Below are 8,438 nucleotides of genomic sequence, written 5' to 3'. Positions count from 1 at the left end.
AAAAGGCTGATTTAAGCATCTGCAGTGGTGATTTTCTGGGCTTCCCAGGATGACTCAGTGGTAAAGAATCCACCTGCCAATGCAGGAGACTCAGGAGATGTGGGTTCGAACCCTGAGTTGAGAAGATCTCCTGGAGGAGGGCACGGCAACCCACTCTAGTTTTGTTCCCTGGGAAATTCCATGGGCGGAGGAGCCTTGCGGGCTACAGTCTATGGGGTGGCAGAGTCAGACACGACTGACTGACTGAGCGCACACAATGGTGAATTCTGTCTCAACTCCTGGCTCAGTAGGTGGGAGAGATCCGCCTGATGACCTCAGAAGGACAGTGCAGGCTGGCGAGTCACTGGTGGATTCTCGCGAGGGAAGGATTCCAAGTCTTAGAACCTTAGAACAATTCCTCGTGGTGATTCTCAGAGTCCTGGTGGGCATCCAAACTGGTCCTTTCACTCTGAGGCTCTTTTCCTTCGAGCCTCTGATCAGGTCAGCTCACATCTTCTCCAGCAACTTCACATGGTGGCTGGGGAGGGTGATTCTGACTTGGTGAGTCACCACCTCTGGCTCCACAGGGCGTCTTCCCAGTGTCATTTAAAAGCCACAGCTGTGGTTCGGATTCCTGGCTGACTTGCTCCTCAGCAAGAGTGGATGATGCTGGGTGAACCAAGAGTGGTCAGCCCTGGCTCTCCAGGGTGATTGCGTCTTCCTGTCCTGACACTGGGGTGGCTGGAACACAAGGATGGAAGTTTCAGGAGGGTGGGACCCACCTGAGGCAGGGCCTGCCTGAGGCTGAGGATGGAGTAACCGAGGTGAAGCAGCCAGAGTGTCTTGGGCACCCCCTGAGTGCCAGGTCCTGCGGTTCCTTCAGCCAGGCCTGCAGGGGAGTCACCAGGAGAGCCACCCTGCTCGCTAGGCTGCTCTGGGCCGTGCTCTGGTTGCCTCAGCAGAAGAGCCTGCTGATGCCTGCTTGCCGCCAGCTCCACCTCCTGGGGCTGTGTGTCCCTCCTGTGGTGAGAGCAGCTCCTCCTAGGAAGGGTGCTGCCCCAAGCTGAGAGGTGCTGGTCTCTCTGGATGACCTGGGTAAGGGCCCCCCACTCCACATCAGTGTTCGTCTATAAATACAGCTGCCACGTTATTTTCACTAGAGCCTTTAGTGGCTGAGGGGCGGGGGGTGCGGACCCTCCTTTTGTGGAGAAGGAAGGGTATTAGTGGGAGAAGCATCCTATCGGAGCAGAGGTAGATTTGAATTTCCGGAAAGGGCCTTTCTCTGGGAACATTTCACCTGGGGTAACTTTCTGATGGGCCATCCTTTCTCACTTTCTTGCTACTCTCTAGCTCCTCTGGGCTTGAGAATAGGAGCCAGAGCAGAGGCCACTCAAGTGCAATTGAATACAGACCCCAGCCTCCTAATAGAACTCTCAGTGGCTCCCAGTGTGCTCAGAATAAGTGTGATGTTTGCACCATGGCCTCCCTCCTGTGACCTGTGACTTCTCACTCTCTCTATCATTCACTCTTTCAAACACTTGTTTGGCCAGTGAGTGTGCTGAGGACCTGGAGTGGGGGAGGTTTGAGGTCAGGGGGCTGAGAGCAGGGGGTACAGCGACATAAAGCTAGGTGTCCCAAGTCTCACTTATTACCCCAGACCACATCACCAACAGCCTTGTGCATACCAGGTGCCTTGTTGGCCAATCTCTGCGCCGTTCTAGGGGAGGTCACATCACCAGGCTTGTTGCTATAAATAGGATTGAGTCCACAACTGAGGGCAGAAACACAATTCTCAGTACTCCTGGGAGGAGACTGGCTCCAGATTGGTCCATGAGGCAGACCCCCAGCTCCTGGCCCAGCCCGTGGTTCCCATCTGTGCAGCCTCCTCTGGGGAGGTACAGTGGCTCTCTGACCACATGCAGGAAAGATCTCCCCTCTTCATGGAGGTGGGGACCAAGAGCTTAACTAGGAGGGTAGGGGACAGTCACCTTGCCTGCAACCTAGCTGGCCAGCCAAGCCTGGGACACGGCTTCTGGTTCCTGTCTGCACTCTTTGGTACCTGGGCCACAGTGGCCACCTCAACTGGGCTGGATGTGGGTCTCGGACCCTCCCCTCCTCGGCCTCTGCCCTGTCTGCCCTGAACAAACCTCCCAGCATGTGACCTTAACACTCAGCCGCTGGGAGCCCCTCACTCCCGCTGCTGTTTTCTCTGCTCCCTGTCATCAGTCAAGATCACTCTGAGATGCAGACAGTCTGAGGAACTCGCCCGCTCTGTGTCAGAGCACTGTATAAACTTTGCATGCGCAAGCCGCCAGCCTGCTCGTCAGACACTCAAAGGTCAGAGATAAATCTGATGCTATGTGACCCCCATGTATCATAAGCCAGTCGGCTGCCCTTGGCTACGTGCACCTCATCAAAAATGAACAAACAGGAGCTTGCCTGGGATCACCTACTTGCTTCCCCATCATCCCAGAGCTCTTCTAGCGCTCATTCCAGATCCCATGAGCCCTGCTTGGCACACTTCACGGGAGGTGTTTATCACTCACTCGGCGGAGCCAACAGGGCTCTTGCACCTTGGTGGAGGCAGAATCTGCAGAAGGGACTCACCACATATCAAAGCGAATCCCAAATGTGAAGTCATCCCCATCTGGTCTGCTTGTAAACAGGCTTTTCTCTCAAACCCACGGCTGAAAACCCAGACCAATTTGTTTTTAATGTCATGTAACTGATGGAAGGCAGGAGGAGAAAGGGATGACAGAGGATGAGACGGTTGGATGGCATTACTTGCTCGATGAACATGAGTTTGAGCTAAGTCTGGGAGATGGTGAAGAACAGGGAAGCCTGGCGTGCTGCAGTCCATGGGGTTGCAAAGAGTCGGACCCAACTGAGCGACTGAACGATGATGACAAACTGATCGAAGATCAGAGAGTTCCGGGTCCATTTCAGGAGTGTGCTGTCCGGCATGACCAGTGCCCAGCACAAACCGTGTCCAGAGTACAGCGAGTGATGCCCTGACGGCAGCTACTTGGATCTGGAAGCCAAGACCCCACAAGCCCCTGGGGGATGCTACTGCCTTCTGGCTTATGGTGTGCGACCGAGACTTTTCATCAGCTCAGCAGAGCACGTGCGCCCCGGCCTTCATACACAGGTAGGACTGTCCTACACGTCCCAGCTCCTGACTGTCGGCTACCAGCCACCACTGCCAGTGACTTCTTTGCCTGGAGATCTCCATCTCTTAGCAACCAAAGATTTTTATTTACTCAACCCCAGTTGAATGGGTTGGTAGAAACAATTTCAATTATGAAGACTCTTCTGTTTTTGTTCTGATTTGATGACTTGTTAATTTCAAGAAACTTCCTTTGATTCCCGCTGCCTTATCCCTCCAAACAAACACGGAAAAGATGAGACATTGTTGTGGAATCCAGTATGATGTCGCCATTTGGGGCTGTCTGCTGATTACCCGGAAGTAAAGGAACAGACGGTTGGAAATGAGGTGGGCGAGCAGAGGCATCTGCGGGCTTTAGGAAAGGGTCCCGAGAAGGAAACCCTTTTCTGTCTGCGCAGTAGGGTTCATCTTGGGGATGGGGCGCTTGGGTCTCAGATGGAAGACCTCTGCCCAGGGTTCCCGACTCGAGGAGGCTGGGCCCTGCCTTTCCCTGTCTCAGAACATGGGTTTATGGGGAGCCTGGCCCGGCTCCCAGCTTAGGCAGGTGGTGGCATTTTAACAAGCTTGTCAGGGGCCTGTGGTGCGTGGCCGGCACGGCAGGGATTGGTGGGGGAAGGGAGGCACCAGCTCACCCTCCAGCCTGAGCTGTGGCCTCTGCCTCCTCCCAGGCCGTTCTGGTCCGGCTTTCAGCTCACAGCAGCAGGAAAAGAGGCCAGGCTCATTTCAGCGGCTGAAGCCACCACCAAAATGTCCAGAGGCGAGTGTGACTGCAGCCTGGGATGGGGGGGCAGCAACGAGGGTCCCTCCCTGGGCCTTGCTCTCCCAGTGTGTTGGTTATGGTTCTGGGGGAGTCTATGTGCTTTCGTGTGCGGACTGCATCTCAGCTGGGCAGAGGCCGAGGTGGCCCTGGGGGGTCCAGGACCACTCATCCAGGGGCAGCAGTGGTCTAGCATTTGCAGACCTCAATCACCATGCCCACCAGCATGGTGCCCGCCAGGCAGGTCACTACTCATCCACCATCCTGCCTCTTCCGCTCACACTAGCCCTGAGGTCTGCACTCTGACACGTGCACTCTGACGGGTTCATAGCTGAAGGCCCGGAGGGCTTCCTGGGTCACCTACAGAACCCGGAGCCTCAGGCCCATCTGTCCAGACCTTTGAGTGTGGGGGGCCCATGCAGACCAGGAGTGGTGTAGCATGGGAGCTGGCCTTGTAGAGGACAGAGGGGCAGAGGGGTCAGGGCCCTGTGGGGGTGGGGGTGGGGCACGGCAGGAGAGAGACTCACTAGATGTGTCCCTTACTTCCTGATGGCCTGTCTGCCAAGTGCACAGAGAACAGAGGTGGCCATGGAAATTTCAGGAAAGGTTTCTACCCACCAGAAGCCCCTGCTTTCTCTTATCATCCTCGGTACCTCATTGTGTTACAGTGTCCACACCATTAGCATGATGTCATTTTTCTTTGCACTCACTCAGTTTATCACTGTCCATACAGATACACACCCACACACAGGTAAGTGTGTACACACACACACGTGCACGCACACTCATGTATTACATATACAGATGCACACACGTGTACATGTAGGTGTGTCCACATGCACACACACGTATGTGCACATATACGTGTATGCACACATGCACATATCCTTTCCACAGAGTCCTTAAATCTCTCTTTGGTAGAAAATCGGCATCACTTGCTATAAAGAATGGGTCATTGTAAGAAATAAAGGAACGTTACTATGTTCTGGCCGATAGTACACAGTGCTTGGAGGCAGGGTGCCTGATGATTACCAACAGGAGCTCTGGGACTGGATTGCCTGGCTGAAGTTCCGCTTTGGAAATTTTTTTTCCTGTATGACCTTGGACAAGTGACTTCACCTCTCTGTCTCAGTTTCATCATCTATGAAATGGGGGTAATAAAATAACCCATCTCACCGGGTCTTGCGAACTAAAGGGTTTGTCCCCAAAGGGCTGCACGCAGTGTCTGCTGAAGGACAGTGTTCCTGTTACTGTTCTCGCGGTCGCTAGTGGGGCTGTGATGGTTCCTTCCTGGCTGAAGTTCTGTGCCCGAGGTCTATTCTGCTCTTTGAAAGAGATTAGAAGAATCAAAGACACATTTGTTGAGAACTGGCATTTTCTCCTTGAGGTGGTCAGAACAGATGGGTGGGCCTTGGCATTAGAAAGCAGATTCTTTCTTTTTAAGGCTCTTCCATCTGTGCTCCTGCCCTCTGTGTGCCTCCCCTGGGTCCTCGTTCACCTCAGGGAACAAGGGCCATCCTGGAGTCTGGACCTTGGCGTGCGTCCTGGTAGGGTGAGGGGGTCCTGGAAGTCCTGCCCTTCCTGTACTCCCCACAGTTCATCCTCTCGGGATGTTCCCCAAACATGGGAGAGGGCAGGGTGGTGGGAAGAGGCTGGGGCCACATGCAGTGCCCAGTGGCCTGGGGGCACAGGTGCCCAGGAACCTGCCCTAGCTCCTCTCTCTGCCGCCTGTGGCAGGTATTCCAGGGCCATCCTGGAAGACCAGGAGGAAGGAGAAGGGGGTTTTGCTTGCAAATGCTAATTCCTGGAGAGGCCGGGGTGCCAGATGCAGGAGCCCCTGTTTGCTGTCACATGTATTTTTCACAGAACTAGAACAAATAATTTCAAGATTTGTATGGAAATACAAAAAACCACGAATAGCCAAAGCAATCTTGAGAAAGAAGAATGGAACTGGAGGAATCAGTTTGCCTGACTTCAGGCTCTACTACAAAGCCACAGTCATCAAGACAGTATGGTATTGGCACAAAGACAGACATATAGATCAATGGAACAAAATAGAAAGCCCAGAGATAAATCCACATACATATGGACACCTTATCTTTGACAAAGGAGGCAAGAATATACAATGGAGTAAAGACAATCTCTTTAACAAGTGGTGCTGGGAAAACTGGTCAACCACTTGTAAAAGAATGAAACTAGATCACTTTCTAACACCGCACACAAAGATAAACTCAAAATGGATTAAAGATCTAAATGTAAGACCAGAAACTATAAAACTCTTAGAGGAGAACATAGGCAAAACACTCTCCGACATAAACCACAGCAGGATCCTCTATGATCCACCTCCCAGAATTCTGGAAATAAAAGCAAAAATAAACAAATGGGATCTAATTAAAATTAAAAGCTTCTGCACAACAAAGGAAAACATAAGCAAAGTGAAAAGACAGCCTTCCGAATGGGAGAAAATAATAGCAAATGAAGCAACTGACAAACAACTAATCTCAAAAATATACAAGCAACTCCTGCAGCTCAATTCCAGAAAAACAAACGACCCAATCAAAAAATGGGCCAAAGAACTAAATAGACATTTCTCCAAAGAAGACATATGGATGGCTAACAAACACATGAAAAGATGCTCAACATCACTCATTATTAGAGAAATGCAAATCAAAACCACAATGAGGTACCACTTCACACCAGTCAGAATGTCTGCGATCCAAAAATCTGCAAGCAATAAATGCTGGAGAGGGTGTGGAGAGAAGGGAACCCTCCTACACTATTGGTGGGAATGCAAACTAGTACAGCCACTATGGAGAACAGTGTGGAGATTCCTTAAAAAATTGCAAATAGAAATGCCTTATGACCCAGCAATCCCACTGTTGGGCATACACACAGAGGAAACCAGAATTGAAAGAGACACATGTACCCCAATGTTCATTGCAGCACTGTTTATAATAGCCAGGACATGGAAACAACCTAGATGTCCATCAGTAGATGAATGGATAAGAAAGCTGTGGTACATATACACAATGGAGTATTACTCAGCCATTAAAAAGAATACATTTGAATCAGTTCTGATGAGATGGATGAAACTGGAGCCGATTATACAGAGTGAAGTGAGCCAGAAAGAAAAACACCAATACAGTATACTAACACACATATATGGAATTTAGGAAGATGGCAATGATGACCCTGTATGCAGGACAGCAAAAAAGACACAGATGTGTATAGCGGACTTTTGGACTCAGAGGGAGAGGGAGAGGGTGTGATGATTTGGGAGAATGGCATTGAAACATGTATAATATCATGTAAGAATCGAAATGCCAGTCTATGTCTGATGCAGGATATGACACACTTGGGGCTGACGCGCGGGGATGACCCAGAGAGATGTTGTGGGGAGGGGGGTGGGAGGGGGGTTCATGTTTGGGAACGCATGTACACCTGTGGTGGATTCATGTCAATCTATGCCAAAACCAATACAGAATTGTAAAGTAAAAATTAAAAAAAAAAATAATTAAACTCCTGAGACCATGGTCATGCAGGTAGGAAGTCCTACTACCTGCTGTCCTCTAACTGCTTCCAGGAAGCGGGTTCACTGATGAGGGAGCCCCACACCCCTGACCCAGGAGGCCCAGACTTGCCAGAGCCTGGAGCTAGAGGCTGCCTGGCCAGAAAACGATTTTTCCAAGAAGAGCACCAAAGACAGTGCAAGACATAACTTTTTTCAAACTCGATAATGAGCAGCTTTTCCAGCCCGAGTTCACGGGAAGTGGTAGCAGAGCAGGGGGAATGAGACAAATTAAAACAGGCCTGGACCAAGCGAGAGTTTCCTGAATGAAACATCAAAGGCAGCCCCAGGTGGGAGGCTATTTACAGATTCTGAGAGCCTGAGTTATTCATCACCATGGCCCCTGGGCCATGAGGGTTCTCCCAGTGTGTGCACTCACCACACCTTGCATGGAGCCTGCTGGTGTCTTCACATCTACCTAGAGTGACGCAGGCTCCCTGTCTGGACTTACCTCCAGCCCCCTGCAGAAGGGCAGTCACAGGACGGGTGGGTTTGGGAGGGAAGGGGGTGATGTGAATGCTGAGCACCTCTGCTAAGTACTCAGGGACCCCAAAGTACTGAGTACTGGGGCCCCCTGCTAAGTACTCAGGTACTCGTAAGTACTCAGTACTGGGCACTTTTGCTAAGTACTCAGGAACCCCAAGGTACTCTGTACTGGCTAACTCTGCTAAGTACTCAGGACCCCAAGTACTCAGTACTGGACACCCTTATGAAGTACTTAGGACATCTAAGTGCTTTGTACTGGACACTTCTGTTAAGTGCTCAATATTGGGTGCCTCTGTGAGGTGCACAGGCCGTCAGCCATCCTGTAAGATCCCACTTCCCCTCTGGGGCTGGTTCAAAGCCTGAAGTCTTACCCTGTCTTCCAGGTGTTACCAAGGAAGAGTCACACTTTTCTCCAAATGGTCCCCATCTGCCCTGTCGCACTCAGGCCAGGCTTCTGCTCCATGGGGCTCCGAGGGTGACTG

General features: G+C 51.4%; 1 pseudogene; it reads right to left on the bottom strand.

Annotated features, from left to right (window-relative positions):
• Positions 1 to 225: 225 nt before the first annotated feature.
• On the bottom strand, positions 226 to 585 carry LOC120869508 (annotated as a pseudogene).
• Positions 586 to 8,438: the final 7,853 nt, after the last annotated feature.

This window comes from Oryx dammah, unplaced genomic scaffold (genome assembly GCF_014754425.2).
Source record: "Oryx dammah isolate SB20612 unplaced genomic scaffold, SCBI_Odam_1.1 HiC_scaffold_10, whole genome shotgun sequence".
NCBI lineage: Eukaryota > Metazoa > Chordata > Mammalia > Artiodactyla > Bovidae > Oryx > Oryx dammah.
Note: the sequence above shows the minus strand (reverse complement) of the source record. Positions and strands in the feature narration are given on the sequence as shown.